The 19,321-nt window shown below is 36.9% G+C and overlaps 1 pseudogene; it reads right to left on the bottom strand.

The window, feature by feature from the left end:
* Window positions 1-19,321, bottom strand: part of LOC139044336 (centromere-associated protein E-like) — an 80,408-nt pseudogene that overhangs the window by 1,934 nt on the left and 59,153 nt on the right.

Genomic DNA, 19,321 nt, shown 5'->3' with positions numbered 1-19,321 from the left:
CTTGAAAAGTATGATATTAGGTTTCAAATGAATCAGTGATGTCGTCCAGCATGGTTTATCTACTGATACTCTGTGGCAATAATTTGATAAGTTAGTCTTCTGGATGGATGAATCTTTAATGTACCTTTGTTATTTTAAAAGATATATTACACTGTGCTTTTCTGGATTACTTATAGTGTTGCTTCCCACAGGAAATGCTGCCTGCATTTATTCACTCCTTCAGAGAAGCCTGGGAAGCAATCCTAGGCCCTGCTCTCCTTTCTTTGATCAGTCAGCCAAGTGTGTTGATACAACCTCACACTTTTGGGTTCCCCCCCATTCTGCTCTAGCAGCTAGAGACGCCGTATGAGCTCATTAGGCCCCAGCTTAAAATCCTCCAGTGGTGGTAATCCTCCCGTTACATTTAGGAGACCACCCCAGCTGCCTCAGAATGACCTGCAATGTGTAATCTGGACCAGTGGCCTCTGGCATCGCATCTTGCACTTACTCTGCCTCATTCTGTATGCTCTGGCCACACTGCATGTCTTTCTGTTCCACTTTCCTCTTTGACTCAAAGCCTGTGCACATGCTGTTCCCTCAGCCTAGAAGGCTTAGCCATCTCTCCTGTCATCAAGCCTAACTGCTACTCATTTTCAGATCTACTCTTACATATTAGTTTCTTGATCACCGCCCCTCCCCACATCTAGATAAGGTCTGATCCCTCTGTTGGACCCTTTCATAATGTCCTGTTTGCTTTTTTTGTTGTTTAATAGCCTCACACAGAACAGTAGCTATTTGCATATTTATTTAATGCCTATTTTTCTTCTATTGCATCATTAGTAAAGATTAGCACAAGATTCTAATCTTTGGTAGAAGCCAATTAATCAAATTTTTTACAACTGTTTATAAAGGTTAATGGGCTACAATAATGGACCTCAGGGATTCTCCTTTGAGTAAAGCCTCACTGACTTGGGCATATTTGTGGCATATTTAAGCTCCCCTCAAAGATCTTGGTTTACTTTTTGGTTCTTGGCTTAGTTAAAAACAGGCTTAGCTAAAATCAGTTGATGGGCCAGCCCTGTGGCCTAGTGGTTAAGTTCCGGGCACTCCACTTTGGCAGCCTGGGTTTGGTTCTCGAGTGTGGACCCACATCACTCTGTTAGTGGCCATGCTGTGCTGGCAGCCCACATACTAAAAATAGAGGAAGATTGGCATGTTAGCTCAGGGCGAATCTTCCTCAGGAAAAAAAAAAGGTCAGTTGATGGATAGCAAACCTCTGGAATGGTGCTACCATATTCTCATTCCTTTTAAAAAAGACACATTACATGAGCTCTAAAAATTACTTCCCCTATATGTGTGAGGGGTTGCCCACTGCAAAAAATATATATGCATGTGTAGGCATCATCCTCTCCCACACGTACCACCATAAGCATAATTCCTGTATCAGGTAAGCAGATCTTACCTTAACATTTCATTCCTTTGCTTTGTTAACTGTTCATTTTGCTGCTTTAACTTAGAAATTTCCTTTTCTAGCCGTATATATTCACTTTTCAAAATAAGAGCTCTTGTGCTTTGTACAATGCCGCTGCCACCCCCACAGGTTAAGGGTTTCCTTGAAGGCTGAGAATCAGTATGTTCTGATATCACTGTGGGAGGCAAACACACAGACAGGTGATAATTTTAATTATCTCCAAAGTTCACAATAAAGGAAACATTAGTAAGTTCAATAAATCACTATAAAAAACAAAACATCTCAGCACCATCTCCCTGAACGTCACCCTTGACTTCCTCCTCTTCCCTCACCTCCTATGCCAATTCCATCATGGATTCTAAGTATCTGTGGAACCCCTGCTTCTCTCCACCCACTACCTCCACCACCACCACCTGCTAGGATCACTCACGGTGACGGCAGCAGTCGGAGCTGCCCTTCACTGTCTACTCTCGACGCCAGTGGGGTCCCCTGGAGGGCTGCTTCCACCACACAGCGTGTGTGGGGTCCACCCCAAGGCAGTCAATGTGCTCCCAATACTCAACACGTATTTGTTAACTAAATAAACCTTAGACTGCTATTAAAGAATATACTATTCAGTATTTTACACCATATGTGTACAAGTAATGTAAAGAACTGTTTTGTAAATTTTAGGTAAAATTGCATAAAAGTGTGAGGTGCTTAGAAAGTGGAATGATCCACTGGGTCACTGACTGTTTACAAGGGAGGGGCAAGATGAGTGTGGGGAAGACACTCAATGTCCATTTCCTTTTGAATTATTCTGAATTCAGGTATAACACGTACCTGAAAGTCACAAATTAGAAGGAATCATCCTGACCCTTCTCTAACAACAAAAGTTCTATTTTTACCCCTTGAAGTTTTCCAGGTAGGAGCTGCAATTATCCTGCAATGGACACTAGGGCAGTTCAAACTAAACAAGCACCAGACAATGCGTGGACAATAATACACACAAACATCATCTTGCATTTGCCTGACATTTAGAATTTTCAGTGTGCTTTCACACACAACTTTTAGCCTGATCCTTACAAGTCTATATCCAATCTAGAAGGTCAGGCGTTCTCCTCATGATTTCACAGGCTGTTAAGTGAGGGCAGTCAGCTTAGAGAACTGTTCGTGACGTTATTTCGATGCTGGACCCACTACACAAAGCTGCCCCAAGTACTGTTCAGCATTCTCTCTTTTCAAATGAAACATAAGAGACAGAAATATGGGAAAAGATACAGTTTGAGGAATGTATATGCAGAAATTTGATGATTAGATTTGAAAACTGTATCTAAGATAAGTTTCAAAGAGTTTGCCAGTAAGCATCAAGTCTGTATTTTCAGTACCAACAACAAGTAGGATAATATTTACTGTATACTGACTATGTTTTTACAGTGCACATGGTTAAAATCTATTAAGATATGCTTGTGTTTTATTGGGAAGGGTACGTCTACCTTGACAGGTAAGTCATTCTTGTATACTACTGAAGGTATCTTCACTGATATGTAAAGATCTGATAGCGCACAGGTTACATTCATAGTTTTTAAGAATCTATAATGGATAAATAGTTGAGATTACAGGCAACTTAAGGAGGTATCACAGGATAAATATGATCTCAATGAATTCATTTTAAAAATAGTTCTTTATAAATTAGTGATTAACAGGTTTATTCTTGACTGTCATATATATAGTAGCAGTCTTCAAAATGTGTAAGTATACTGAGAAGTAAGATGGAAAAAGATCTGGAAATATCAGCATTTTCTACTTACTTGAAGTATCTTGGGCCTGCTGATTTCGTCTAAGATTTTCTCTCAATAGCCTTATAACTTCTTTTTGATGTTCTACAGTGGCTTTTGTACAAGTAATTCTATTAATAATAACAACAGAAATATGTAAAAGGCCAGCAACTAATTTTTAATGGAAGAATAAACAGAACTGCTGTCAAGAATTTTCTGATAAGATACATCACATTGATATGATATGCATAAGCAGCAGTAGGTAAGCCCTCACGATACCCCCTGGTATCATGCACTTTATAGCCATAAATAACACCATCAAATTGGAAGTGTTCTGTTTGGCTGCAGGGGCAATTTTTTTTTAACATTGAGAAACCAATTCTTTTAAAATTTCTGAAAGCCCAATAGGTATCATTAACTGGATATTGAGCAAAATTACATTCAGGGGCACCATAAAACAAATAATTGGGTTGTTATCATGAGGTCCTAGAAACCTCTTGAAGGTACAACAATTACCAAAGCGTAAAACCAAAAGCACCTTCTGTATACACTGTAAGGAAAGCACACTCGACTGCAGCTCTGATCTGAGGTGACACAGTCAGAGGTCACAGTCTGCTCATTGCACCCAGGAGAAAAAGACATTCTGTTAATTATTTGCTTGAGTGTTAATTGGCAATGCTAAATTATGAGACTTTCTGCCTTTCTTAGAGACTGAAAGTATCTGCTGATTCTATTCTATATAAAATTGCTTTGCATTTATTTAAAAAATTTTTTTTCTTTTGAGGAAGATTAGCTAGCCCTGAGCTAACATCTGCCACCAATCCTCTTTTTGCTGAGGAGGACTGGCCCTGAGCTAACATCGGTGCCCATCTTCCTCTACTTTATATGTGGGATGCCTACCACAGCATGGCTTGACAGGTGATGTGTAGGTCCACACCTAGGATGGTGAACCCTGGGCCACCGAAGCGGAATGTGCAAACTTAACCACCGTGCCACTGGGCTGGCCACTAAAATTGCCTTTTTAATGATGCTCCACTAAAACCAACAGTCCTATCAATAGAAGGCTGGTTAGAATGCATGTAGATTCAGAGTGCGACTTTTTGGGCAAAATTAGATATCATCATTAAACATTTATTAAACATTTACAGGAAGAATAAAAAGTGTGAGGAGTCAGAGGTGACATATTAATAAGTGGCAACATTATATTTCTAATTCAGTTTCCTTGACTCTCTGTTTAATGTTCTTTTCATTATGCTATACCACAAAGAACTTTAGGCATGCTATTGTATATGGTACTATACATAAATAAATCAATAAAAAGGGAATATGCTCTTGGGCACTAAGTACTACAATTTAAAAGGAAATAAAACCTTACACAAAAATACAATAGGAAGAACAAATGAAATTAAGAGAACCAACAGAAACCTTAGACAAACTGCTAAAAACACACACACGTTCTTAATATTCACTTTCAAACAAAAAAGGCCATTTTTAAGCTGTTCCTATATGATTGAACAAGAAGTATCCAAAGACATAGTATGTCAGTAATTGATCAGAATTGTGCTTGTTTTCAAAACCTTTGCATACATAATGAGAATTTAATAACTTTAAAATCTGTAGATGTTTGTATTTATTTTATAAAAAGCAATAACAATATCTTAATATATTTTAGATTTATACAGTTTAGAAAGGAAATTTAAGCTACTAAAGTCATATTCAATTAAGACAAAGACATACTCCTTTTCAAACTCCTTGGCATTTCTCATCTTCTCTAGGTCTATTTTCACCAGCTTTGTTTTGAGCTCTTCAATTTCTTCTTTATAGGGCTTAGCTCCTAAAGCAACTTTGTCCTAAAGGTTTTAGAGAAAAGAGAAATAAAGTAATTTTAGAGCAGTTTCAAAGACTTGTTAACTACCTAATATAGTAGGAACATTTTAAAACAGCAAACTCCAAACATATGAAAAGGAGGAAAGGCACAAATTTTAACCCTAAAATGAGTAACAAATAGATATTTGATGTGAAGTACATGTGAAGCTATTGGAAGCTAATGTGTAATTAGAAAACCTATGACTTCTATTTCTTAAAACAAATATTTTTCCCAATTAAAAAACAATATACTTAAACAAAATGAAACAGAAAGGTTGAAACGAATGAAATGGGTAGATAAAGGTAAATCAGGAAAATAAGACAAGAGATGAACAGTAATATAAATATCAAAGTAGAACTGAATTCAAGGCACAAAATATTATATAACATTATTGGGGATATTCTGTACTCAAGGTTGGTTCAATCTAGCCATACATCTACTTCGACTCAGAAAAAAAATCAGTCATATATACATACAAACATATACAAAAATCTTTTTTAATAAATAGGTTTAACTTTTTAGAGCAATTTTAGGTTTATAGACAAATTGAGCAGAGTACATAGAGTCCCGGTAATACCCGTGTCCTCCCCTAGTTTCTCCTATTATTAACATCTTAGTGTGGTATGATTGTTACAAATGATGAGCCAATATCGATACATTATTAACTGACGTTCACAGTTTACATTAGAGTCTATTGTTTGCATTGTATAGTCCATGGGTTTTGACAAATGTATGACACGTGTTCATCATCACTGTATCATGCAGAATAGTTTCACTGCCCTAAAAATCTCCTGTGCTCCACTTATCCATCCCTCCACCCTCCCCCAGAACCCTTAGTAATCATTGATCTTTTCCTGTTCGCCTAGTTTTGCCTCTTCCAGAATGTCATACAGTATGCAGTGTTTTTAGATGGGCTTTTTAAAATTAGCAATGTGCATTTAAGGTTCCTCCATGTCTTTTGTGGCTTGATGGCTCATTTCTTATTATTGCTGAATAAATCATTCATTTCTTTTATTGCTGTTACCACAGCCATACTATGGATTACTATTATATATTGAATACAAAAATAAACCCATCTAAATAGGGACCCAGAGAGCTCTTCATTCCTCTAGGCGTTACCCCCAGTGCCTATAAAAACATTTGCACACACACGTAGTTAGCAAAGACTAAAAAGATGCAAGCTTCCAAAGCTGAGATGCTCAGCTTAAGGAGGTTGCTGACTAGGTCAGATAAGCCCATTCTGGGAGGAGCCCAGTATTTGCTCAGTCATGGCACCAGTAAAATACCCTGGCTTTCTGGACCAGATGCTGATATCAGGGACTCCTTGAGCATATGACTGGCTGGAGTGGTGTCAGTTTTGTAAGAAACTGCCAAACTCTCTTCTAAAGTGGCTACTGTACCACTTGCATTCCCACCAGCAGTGAGCAAGAGCTCCTGGCCCCACTCCTTGCCAGCATTTAGTGTAGTCAGTGTTCCGGATTTTGGCCATTATATTTTGAGATACAGTGGATGTACAGTGGTATCTCATTGTTTTTTAATTTGCAATTTTCTAATGACATATGATGTGGAGCATCTTTTCATATGCTTATTTGCCATGTGTGTATCTTCTCTGGTGAAGTGTCTGTTCAGATCCATTGCCTATTTTTAAATCAGGCTGTTTGCTTTCTAATTATTGAGTTTTAAGAGTTCTTTGTATATTTTGGATAACAGTTCTTGAAAGATATGTGTTTTGCAAAGATTTTCTTCCAGTCTGTGGCTTGTCTTTCATAGGGCAAACATTTTTAATTTAAATGAAGTCCAGTTTATCAATTTTTTTCCTTCATAGATTATGCTTTTGGTGTTGTATGTAAAAAAAGTCAATGCCAAACCCAAGGTCACCTCGATTTTCTCCTACGTTATCTTCTAGGCATTTTCTAGTTTTGTGTTTTAGATTTAGGTTACAATCAATTGAGTTAATTTTTGTGAAAGGTGTCCAGTTGTTCAGCACCGCTAGTTGATAAGACTATCCTTTTCCATTGAATTGCCTTTGCTCTTTTGTCAAAGATGACCTGACTATATTTGTGTGTATATATTTCTGGGCTCTCTATTTTGTTCCATTGATCTACTTGTATACATTTTGATTTAAAAGTTCAAAGAACTCTAAAAATATTTATTCATTTATGACACCTAAAAGAAAATTTCAATATATTCTAAAAATGGAGAAATTGCAGTAATTTTTTTGCCACAATATAATGAAATAAATTAGTCATATATAACAGTTTTAAAACAATTCTTGAGTAAAAGAAATTGAAATTGGAAATACTCTCTTAGAAATGAAAGACAGTGAGAATTCCTTATTTCAAACACATGACGTGTGCCCAAGCTGCACTCAGAAGCGCTGACAGCCTTAAACATCCTCTAGCCGCCTGAGGAGTCTGAGCGCCTGTGTTCTCAGTGAACAGCACCTGCTCATCCTATTTTAGATGGAGTCTGCTGAGAAACTTTCTTTGCTCTACCAGAAAAAGAATTCCTTTGAGATTCTGATTTGAATTACATTAACTTTAGAAATTAATTTGGGAAAAACTGATGGTTGTACAGTATTTAGGTTACAACCTAGGAAATGGCATATTTCTTATTTTAAACCACATGCTCTCCTATATTTCCTTTTAGAGTTTTGTTGTTCTTTTCATATATGTTGTCTCATTTTTTGTTAAGGTTAGTCACTTGAGCATTTTATATTTTGTGCCAGTTATAAATAAGATCTTTTTTTCCCACTGTGCAGGATGTCCCTAAAGTACTAGCACAGTTTGAATTTTTAACAAATTTACTGCTACTTGATATAAATAATTTGTAAAGATACAACAGAGGAAATGTATCAAGATTTAAACAAAACTGTTAATGAGTCATTTGTTCAAATTACTTTCTTCTATATTCACTTAATAAACCCTACATTATATTGGACAGCTATATCCAGGTGAATTAAAATAGTGGTGAATAGGTTAAAAGTTAATATCTTTGCATTTTACTATGCCAAATCTCGAGTTAAATATACTGTTGCATTTTATAGAATATTTATATAAAATACAGAAACAGATTCTTAAAAATTCAAACTGTATAAAGATTTTATGGATACCCTATACTTTGTTTTCTTTCCTCATGGATGCTGTACAATGGCATACTCTATTATATTATCTAAATGGTTACTTTTAGTATGCAGGAAAGATATTCCTCTCTCCATAGACACCTGTACCAATCTATACTGAGTGTGGAGAAATTTGTCGCTTACTCCCTTTTTCTTGAAACACTAGCTTCACTTATATGAAGAAACTGGAACCACTCTGTTGCCCAGACCCCCTTTTCTTTTTCACTCACTGGCTGCTCCATCTCAGTATCATTTGGTTACTCCACATCTCCTCTCCATTATGCTTATGCCCTCGTCCAGTCTCATGATTTTTATACGCTGATGATTCCCCAAACTTAAACCTCTCGCCTATATCTTGCTCAGACTCAGATATTCAATTGCCTAAGTCATATCTCAACTTGGGTGTCCCCAGTGGGCATTTCCAATTCAGCATGTCCAAAACTGAACTTTCCTGGTTTCAAACTTCCTCTTCTGGCAGTCTTTCCCATTTCCGTATGTAGCAACTCTATCTTCTTGGCTGCTCAGGCCAAAAACTTTGGAATCATCTCTGACTCCAAGAAATACGAGAGGTACGTGTTTGGCTTTCTCTTTGATAAATTGAATCTAAATATTTTGCAAAAAAAAAGAAATATGAGAGGAAGAGACATGTGCCACTTCTGGGCCAGAGCCTTTATGAGTACAGATTTTAAGACAATTTTTAGCTTCTCCATCTTGTCCCTTTTCTGTGAGCCTGAGCACGGACAGCTTACAACTGGGCTTTAACCATGCAGATGAAAACAGCACCAAGGAAGTGCTGGAGAAACAAGATGGGAGAAACGGGGGCCTCTGAATGACCATGTGGAAAGGAGCCACTTGCCAAGCTGGAACCCACACTTTTACGTGTGAAATAAGCTTCTGTTTTGTTTGAGCCATTGCATTTTGTGGTTCCCTTTGTTGTAGGAGCTGGCACGTCACTAACAAACACGCCTTCCTGGATTCTATTTTCAAAGGGCAGCCTTTAAAAATTTAAGTCAGACTATATCATTTTGCCAAAATCCTCTGATGACTTCCCATCTCATCCAGAATAAAACCCAAAGTGCTTACAAATAGCTTTCAAGATGCTTTATGATTTGGCTCTCTGCTACTTCTCACCTATTTCCCCTTCTATCCTTGCCCACGCTGCTCAGGAGACGCTGGATTTCTTGCTGTTTCCTTGAATACATCTCAACTACTTCTGTGTTGCGGCCTTCGCATTTGCTACTTCTTTTGCCTAGAAGGCCCTTCCCTACCAGACAGCTCACACCATCACTTCGTCATCTTAATTGTGCGGCTCTCCTCAACTCCCCTTACAAAATCACACTCCTACTCACACCCACTCTCACCCTGCACCTATATACCTCTGTCTGGCTTAATATTTTTCCATTGCACTTCTCACCGTTTAACAAACATATATACTTGTTTATTTTCTGACTTCATGAAGCAGAATGTAAGCCTCTTCAAGGAGGCTTTATTTTTTTTCCATTGCAGTACACATGGCATCTAGAACAATGACCAACACATAGTAGGTATTCAACAAATACTTGTTGAATGAATAAAAATGTGATCATTTAGTTATTTGAAGTATTAAAAAATTACTCTCAAAGATTTTAAAGCTTTACAGTTGATTTTCTTGGTTTTTAGCTATACTAACAATTTCTAAAAACAAAAATTAAGATTATTTTCTCTTGCCTCTCTGTTTCATGTCTCATTGAAAGAACCAGAATTTTTAGAACAATGTTAAATAATGAAAAGAGTAGGCATTCTTGGCTTGTTTCTAATTTTGGAATGAAGAGAAGAGACACTGGAGCAGGAACAGTGAACAAAATGCCTATTAGGATCCGACCCAAGTAGCAGAAGAGTGAGAAGTAGCTGTGGCTCAGACGAGGAAGGAAGGCTGTGATGAAGGAGGGTGCGACTTGTGTAACGGCATTCAAGCTCAAAAACATTTCAACTCTGCTCTTTCTAGAGAAAACAGGTTAGATTAAGCCCATAGGCTACCAGGTGGGACTCAATAACAGGGGATTAAGTAGAAAAAAATATAATTTTAAAATGTACTTATCTAACAGAGTATTAAATATTTAGATAAGAAGCATATTTTTTTGAAAAATAAAAAGAAAGTCTCAACAAGAAAAAAACCAACAACTCAATTAAAAAGTGGGCAAAAGATCTGAACAGAGATTTCTGCAAAGAAGATATATGGGTGGCCAACAGGCTCATGAAAAGATGTTCAACATCATTAGCTATCAGGGAAATGCAAATCAAAACTACAAGGAGATATCACCTCACTCTGGTCAGAATGGCTATAATTAACAAGACAGGAAACAACAAGTGTTGGAGAGGATGTGGAGAGAAAGGAACCCTCAAACATTGCTGGTGGGAGTGCAAAGTGGTGAAGCCACTATGGAAAACAGTATGGAGACGCCTCAGAAAATTAAGAATAGATCTACCATATGATCCAGCTATCCCACTGCTGGGTATTTATCCAAAGAACTTGAAAACACAAAGGCATAAAAGATATATGCACCCCTATGTTCATCACATCATTATTCACAATAGCCAAGGCTTGTAAACAACCTAGGTGCCCATCAAGGGACGAATGGAAGATGTGGTATATATACACAATGGAATACTACTCAGCCATAAGCAATGATGAAATCTGGCCATTTGTGACAACATAGATGGACCTTGAAGGTATTATGCTAAGTGAAATAAGTCAGAGGGAGAAAGTCAAATACCATATGATCTCACTCATAAGTAGAAGATAAAAATGACAAACAAACACAGAGCAAGAGAGACTGGATTGGTGGTTACCAGAAGGGAAGGGAGGAGGGGGAAGGGCAAAAGGGGTGATTAGACACACGTGTGGTGATGGATAATTGGTCTTTGTGGGGTGAACATGATGTAATCTACACAGAATTCGAAATATATTATGATGTACACCTGAAAGTTATATAATGTTATAATCCAATGTTACTGCAATAATAAAAAATTAAAAAAAAACATATTTATGAAAAAATGTTTCAATATACTACTAGAGATATACAAACATACATCCTCTACATTTTTGGCATTCAGAAATTAAAGTGAAAATAAAAAATTTCCTTACTTTGAAAAGTAAAAAAATTAAAAAAAATTAAAAAAATAAGATATATTTTAAACTGTCAAGAATATTTATGTTTTTTAAAAATAATTTTTACAGGAAGATGAAAACAATCATTATTTGGCATGAAAATAAACGTATGCATTTATTTATATTTATTATGCATAATTTATAAAATTATGCCTTTATTTATAAAATGAGTTTTAAGTTACCTGAAGTACTTGGATCATTTCTTTTGTTTTTTCAAGGCATTTATTTGATTCATTAACTTGTGATTGAAGTTTTGCTATTATATCATTAGTCATCTCAAGCTCTTTCTGCATCTTTATAATCTTGTCTTCCTTTTGCATGGCAGTTTCTTTAGCTTCACGTAGTGAAGTTTCCAGCTCTTGAATCTTCTATTAAAAAAAACACACATATATAAGGTGTGCCTTGAAGACAGAATCACAGTTTATATGAAACAAAGATCATATATAGGTATTAATCTTTCAGATTGCATCAACATAGGATAGATGGAGACTCCAAATGTCACTCAATTTATACATGTATTATTTTTTTCATTTAGAAGCTGATCATTTAGGACTAAAAGAGGCCCAGATTTTATATAAGGTTAGTACTTATTTTATTTACTAGTTAGCATGGTGCTAAGCATATTAAATAGGCACTTACATTTTAAATTAACACTACTTACAGAAAGTATATTTGTTAATTGACACTTTAGAGGAATACATGTAACATATCTTTCCCTTTATTTTTATTACCTAGTTTTTATGCTGAAAAATACAAGTATGTGGAAAAATCCAAAGGCATATAATTAAGATTAAGTTCCCCCATCTCAGAACCCCCACTGACTCTAAAGCGATGACTACTAAACTCTTTCAAGTGTATCCTTCTAGAAATTTTCTATATGTATCTACGCATGTGAATATACAGTTTACAAAAACAGTAAGTCACACACACAATAGTGTGTAAGAAGAAAGTTCACACAGAATAGCGTGAAAGAAGAAAGAGCCAAAGCAGGACTGCATTCGAACATGAAGAAGACAGATATGACTACAGAAGAACTATACAACTTTAATGTAGCCCATGAAGACACTGAAATTGTTAAAGGTTTTGTTTCCCTTGGTTCAGTCATCAGTTTAAATGGAGACCGCAGCCAAGAAATCAAGAGAAGACTGTGACTCAGAAGGGCAGCGATGGAAGAATCAGGAAAGATCATCAACAGTAAGGGAGTATCATTAGAGACCAAGGCCAAGATTATCGACACCCTCGCATTCCCAATTACTATGTGTGGGTGCGAAAGCTGGACAGTGAAGAAGGCTGACAGGAAAAAATGGACTCATTTGAGATATGGTGTTGGAGGAGAGCTCTACAGATACCCTGGACTGCCAGAAAAATGAACAAGTGGGTCCAAGAGCAAATTAAGCCTGACCTATCTCTGGAGGCAAAAATTGTAAAACTGAGACTATCCTACCTTGGGGACATGATGAAAAGTAAAAGGCAGCAGGAAAAGAGGAAGACGAAATACGAGATGGCGTAATTCCAGAAAGGAAGCCATAGGCGTGAGTCTACAGGAGCTGAGTAGGGCTCTTGAGGACAGGATATTGGACATCACTCATTCATAGAGTTGCCAGGAATCAGAGCTGACTCTACAGCACATAACAACAATAAATATATACTTCTGGTTTTTTGTGGGTTTTTATTGCTGAGGAAGATGAGCCCTGAGCTAATTTCCTCTTTTTTTGCTTGAGGAAGATTAGCCCTGAGCTAATATCTATGTCAATCTTCCTCCATTTTATATGTGGATTGCTGCCACATCATGGCTGCCAATGAGTGGTGTAGGTCCGTGCCTGGGATCTGAACCATGAACTGGGCCGCCGAAGTAGAGCATGCAAACTTAACCACTATGCCATGGGGCTGGCCTCCTGCTTTTTAAAAAATTAAAAATTTTATTTTCACTTGATAATATATTTTCCAGATCTTTTCATTATCAACACATAGATCTCTCGCATTTTTGTTTTCATGGGTAAATATATCCTATTTCATGGAGGTACTATAAACTAGTTAACCTGTCACCTACTAATGAACATTTAGGTTATTTCCAGTTTTTTATAAGTACAAAAATATCTTAATTTGTTCATAATATAAGACTGTTCACATATACACACATGCAGGTTTTCCTGGAAAACGTTTCTTTTTGGTCCACCTGGAATTTACTTTTGTTTAATGAATGAGGTAGGAGTCCAGACTTATTCTTCTAAGATGGCTAGTTGGTTGTTCTGATTCAAACATTAAGCAGACTATCTTTCCCCCCTGAGTTGACTGCTCCTACTGTCATGCACTGAATTCTCCTACTTGTTTGGGTGGACTGCCCAACTCTCTGCCTGCCCCACTGCTCTACCTCCACATCACTGACCTGCTCTGTGCTACTCTGATTTGGCCTAATTATCAAACTAATAACATACGATTTATTATCTGATGGGGTATTTCCTGGGGTCATTGAAAATGGGATTTCCTTGTGCTTGTTTATCTTATTGCTTTGGAAGATGGGTTTCATATTTCCACTATTTTTACCTCTACAGCTGACTGAGGTCTGTAGTGATCAGCAAATCAATAAACTCTATATTAGTGATCTTCTAGTTTCCACTAGTAATAATTATTAAACTGGCAGTTGATGTTTTATTATAAATATTTATTTTGGTAAAAATGCTAAGTTGTAATTCACTCGGGTTCCCCACTAAGACGTGTGTGCTAACAAAATAAAACAGCGTGTTTGCTGTACAGATTCCCAAGTAAGGGCAGTTAATACAGTTATTGGATTATTCAAATAATGTACTGATTCTTGGGCACAGGTTAATCTGTATAAGAAATTTATTATACTTTTAGCCTCTTCCATTTTTGTTTTGATCACATTAACCAATATTAAAGACACTGATGATAATTAGAGAAAAGCTAAATTGCTCTTTCTCTCTAAACTAGTTTGGTACTATAGACATAGATTATAATTTAATAGAAAGTCACATGATTTAGAAAACTTATAATGTATGGTAATAACACCTTAAGTGGTATACATACCTATTAATCAAATTAAGGCATGAGTTACTTCTATTTTATAATTCAAAGGTAAGATCTTATGTAACATGTAGCTTTATAATTAGTTGAGTGAGCGCCCCAATAGAACTATATTTAAAAAACAAGTCCATCATGCATGTTCCCTAATACCTTCAATACTGTGATTTTGCTCTGAAATGTTACATATGATACATCTTTAACTCTACAATGAAGCTGCAAATTGAAAAACATCTTATAAGAAATCTCATACCTCTGTGGTTAGTTGTGTAGCTCTTGATGTGACATGAAGATTCTTATCGCCTTGTGTAGTAGGATTAACAAGGGCACCAGATGTTCGAGAGATCTTCAAAGTTTGATAGTTTTTCAACAGTTTTTCATTTTTCTCTTTCACTGATTTCAGGTCATGTTCCCATTCTTTGGTGATGGTCACATTTCTTTCCTCAAACTCTGTTGATTCATTTATTATAGCCTATTGAGTAGTAAAGACAACACTATAGCTTCTAAAATGAATTACGTATTAAAAAAACCACTATGGAAAATACTAGAGTTCTAGGACAAGGCATATGTTGAAATTCATTATTCAGAACATTCTAGAATAGTACTTTAAAAGAATGTGAACATTCTTTGTGGCTTGCACCAGTTCCTGACATTTCAGAAGACGCTGGATATTGATTATGAGAATAAAAGAAGAATAAGGACTAGAGAGGATTCATATTGATTTGCAAGATGATAATCTCATTCTATTAGATCAGCACTGACATATGAAGAGGAATCTGAAGAACTGGTCAGGTTAAAATCATTATGTATGTTATGACATATATAATGTCATATATAAACATTAACTGACATCTAATAGCAGAGCATACCCAGTAAACTTAATAACAATCTATTTTCCTCTTTCATTTCAAACCTCAGTGTTTATAAGGAAAAAAATTTACTGACTTTTCGTAATCTGAAAATCTTCTATTTCCGTGCAGGGAGTAACAGCCAATCCATACCCTCGTTACATCAAAGGCTGACTCACTCTGAAATTGCTTCTATCATCTTTTTACTTCCTATTCTTATGGGATGTACTTTTTGCTCTCATCATGAATGCCTTCTTGGCCTTACCTGTATCTTTCTTTGTGGCTTTATGGTAGTTCTGTGAGATGCGGATCCTAAATTAGTTGTGTTCTTGCTGGCACCCTGGACTCTCCTTGGTTCTGGACTACTGACCCCACACCACACCAAGTTATCAATTGCTATGCTCAGATGGTGGAAGAAGCCACATATCCATGCTGATCCACAGAGCAGAAATCTCTACTTTCTAACCACAAGTGAGCCCTCAATATTATGAGAAAAACACTGAATTATATGGAAATTATCTTATCCCAAACACTGGTTTTATGCTTTTCTTCATTGATTGTGGACCATTTTTTTTTATTTTAAAAGCTCATTTACTGTTTTGCTAGCTTGGGGTATTCGACAAATGGGATTCACTATCCACAGGAAAACCTTTTTTAAAAATGTTATCTACATTTCAATGTGATTTAAGTATAGTTTCCAGATGAAATTAAAGTGTCAGGAAAGAACTACCCAAACAAATGAAATATAAAACCAATCTTAGGAGCTATAATATTAATCTAGCTCCCTTTGCTCCAACTGCCTATATAACAAGCAACTTTCTGATTAATGACAATTTTACCAGGTGTATGAGGTAGAGATTACTTCAGAAAGCCGAATGAATTTTCTCATCAGTGGAAAGTAAAACAAATTAATAAAACTGATCTCAAGCAATCTTGGTTCATATGAATCTGTCCACAAGGGCTGGTCACCTTGGGAACAATGATACAAACCACATGTTTGAACCTCACAGTTGAAGGATCAGCACGTATGATAGCAACAGCACCGAGGTGAGAAGCACAAGGCCTCACTAATTAGTGGACTAGAGCTGTCTTTGGCTTGACCACAGGTGCTGCCCACAGCCCTGAAACAGGCTAGCATCTCACCTTGTTTGAGGATACTTGGGGGAAAAAGCTCAGGTCCTACGGAAGCGAGAAAGGACAGAGGAAAATGGCAAGATTTGAGGTTTCACCAGTGGAAATGGATTGTTATACTGCAACATTTTATTATCTTCTTTACAAGTTGATATATTTAATTACCTTAAGGAAGCAAAATGTGTTAGAGGAAGAACACATTTACAGTCACTCTTTTTCAAATAAAAAAATAAAGAAGCATATACAAATAAATGAAAGAAAATATACTTAAAATTAAGTTGCTCTAAGTCTTTTTAAGAATGAGGCAGAAAAATTAAAGCAAACAAAAAAAAAGAATGAGCACAAAAAAAGTACTACTTACAATTATCTTTTTATTATAAAAGATATTCACTTCACAAATCCTATCATTTTCTTTCTGGATGCCATTTTTAAGCTTTTCTATATCAAAATGAGTATTCAACCACTCTTCCAAAAACTGGGTCATTTCTTTCCTATTACTCAGTACTTGTTGAAATTCCATCTTTACGCTGTGGAAGTCACATTCCGAAAAATCTTTGAGAATTTCCTGTGTGAAAAATAAGCATTGAATCTCCTGAATCTTAGGAAAGTTTTTATCTAAATATCAGACAAATATCATAAAAAGGGGAAAATAACCTTACTGAACTTTCACTTCTAATATTTTGAAGTAAACATAATTCTAATTTATCCTCATTATATTAGAAATATAATTCTAATTTAAATAATAAAATTTTGGCAGTATAGGCTATGTAACAGAGGCACATCTACAAATTCTGCCTTTTGGCATTTTTAAAACCTGTTCGAAACTATGAATCTGTGACAGTGTCTGAAGTGCTTCTGGATGCAGCTTTTCTGTGCATACAGCAGGCCTTGCATGCATACTGGGAACTGCAGGGGCCTCACACTGCTGGGTGAGAGCAGGACACTCCATGTGGGGTTGCTACAATACAAATGTCTGTGACTCCCAGTCACAGATCTAGGAAGTTTTAGAAGGCATTTGGAAACTTATTCTGGCCTTCCAAGAAATCCTACTTGCTGATATTAAGTCTACTTTTCTATATCTGTGTAGTTCTGAAAGGAGGCTAGTCTATGACTTGGCACTCTTTACATCTGGCCAGCTGTCATCCTGCAACCTATTTTTTTTCTCCCCAAAGCCCCAGTAGTACATAGTTGTATATCCTAGTTCTAGGTCCTTCTGGTTCTTCTCTGTGGGACACTGCCACAGCATGGCCTGACGAGCAGTGCCAGGTCCACGCCTAGGATCTGAATCAGCGAACCCCAGGCTGCCAAAGCAGAGCACAGGAACCCACTTGCTACGCCACCAGGCTGGCCCCTCTGCAAGCTGTTTTTAATTTCATAAATGAAAATGACTCTAAGCACATGAAGAGGTACCTTTCTATTTGATAAAAAGACTTAAAATCTAATTAAATCCATTTTAAATAAATCATACCTCAATATGTAGATCCATTTTCTGGCTCAACTGGAGGTCCCCTAATTCTCTGGATGGTACATCATCATCTTGTTGAAGATGCTGCATTTTACTTAGCAGTTCATTTTGCTTTTCCACTTCATCAATAAAAACCATTTCAAGTTTACTGATGGATTCATGTTGTTCTTCCTTTATCTTTGTAACATGGCTTAACACATACTTGCAGGAAAACATGAAACAAATTGGGAAATGAAACTTTTATCACGTTTAGAGGAAGTTCTAAACTCTCAAGACTAAGAGGTGGGGCAGCTTGTCTTGTTTGTCTCTATCCTCTGAGGAGTGAGGAAGAAGGGAAGAACCTCTCTCTATTCCCAAGTTTCTACTCTCAGCGTCTTCGGAGAGTGACTTCCAGACCTCTAGTTTCTTATTTCTGACTTCCTTCTGGAGCTACCTCAGGGATGTCCTACAGTTACCTCAGATTCAATATGTTTACAATGTAACATGATGCCTTTCCCTATAAACCCACCTTTTTCTATTGCCTCCTTTTGGTTAATTATATCACGCAGTTTTCCCAGTGAGATTCATTTCAACATCCTCTCCTGCCTATGTCAGCTGGGTGGCCAACGTGAGTGTGCCCTGCCTCAGGACTTACCTGTCAAGTGTGGCTTAAAGGGGACAAGAATTTGAATGCCCTGGTTCTATGGACCTCATGAATAAGTTCTGGATATCTGATTGTTAGGCTTTTGAAGACTATTAGAGCCTGAGGGGCAATCTACCTAGGTAGGGAAGATACCGCTTCCTACTTCCTCAACTTCCACCATTCCTTAACAATTTACAATCTGGCCTCTTTCCTAACCACTCAACTAAAACTGCTCTGACAAAGGTCACCAGTAAGCTCTATTGTCAACAATTGAGGGGATCTCTTCATTCATGTTCTGGCTGTCTGAAGCATCTGCCACTCTTGACCACTTCATCTTTGACACACTCTCCACCACTGACTTGACCAATGGCACTTTTGCTCAGTTCTCTCTTATCTCTCTGACTTTTCCAACCTCAAACTCATGTGTTGCTCTCTTTTCTGCTACTGCCTCTTGAGAACTGATCTTTTCCAGAGTTCTCTTTTATCTTCACTCTATTATGCTTCTGGGTGGCCTCATTCACACCTGTTGTACTATCTATCACCAAATGCTGATGGATCCCACATCTTTATCTGTGGTCCTGATTTTTCTCCTGACAAACCTCAGATTCACAACTAAAAGCCTACTTGGTTTCTCTTCCTGGATGTTCCATTATAGGTATTTCTATCTCAAAACATCTCAAATTAAACACCAGATCTCTCCTCCTGCCTCACCTGCCTTCTCCCTTTCGTTTTTTCTTTCTATCAGTTAATGGCACCACTATCCACAAACCCGGCTAAGCCCAAATCCTGGGGCTCAGTCTGAACTTCCCTCCCCTCCCTCCACTGTCAAGCACATGGACCTACTATTGTAAACTGCCAAATATTTCTTTAACT

The sequence above is a fragment of the Equus asinus genome, unplaced genomic scaffold (assembly GCF_041296235.1).
Source record: "Equus asinus isolate D_3611 breed Donkey unplaced genomic scaffold, EquAss-T2T_v2 contig_803, whole genome shotgun sequence".
NCBI classification, from domain to species: domain Eukaryota; kingdom Metazoa; phylum Chordata; class Mammalia; order Perissodactyla; family Equidae; genus Equus; species Equus asinus.
The sequence above is the reverse complement of the archived record's forward strand: the minus strand, read 5'-3'. Positions and strand labels throughout refer to the sequence as shown.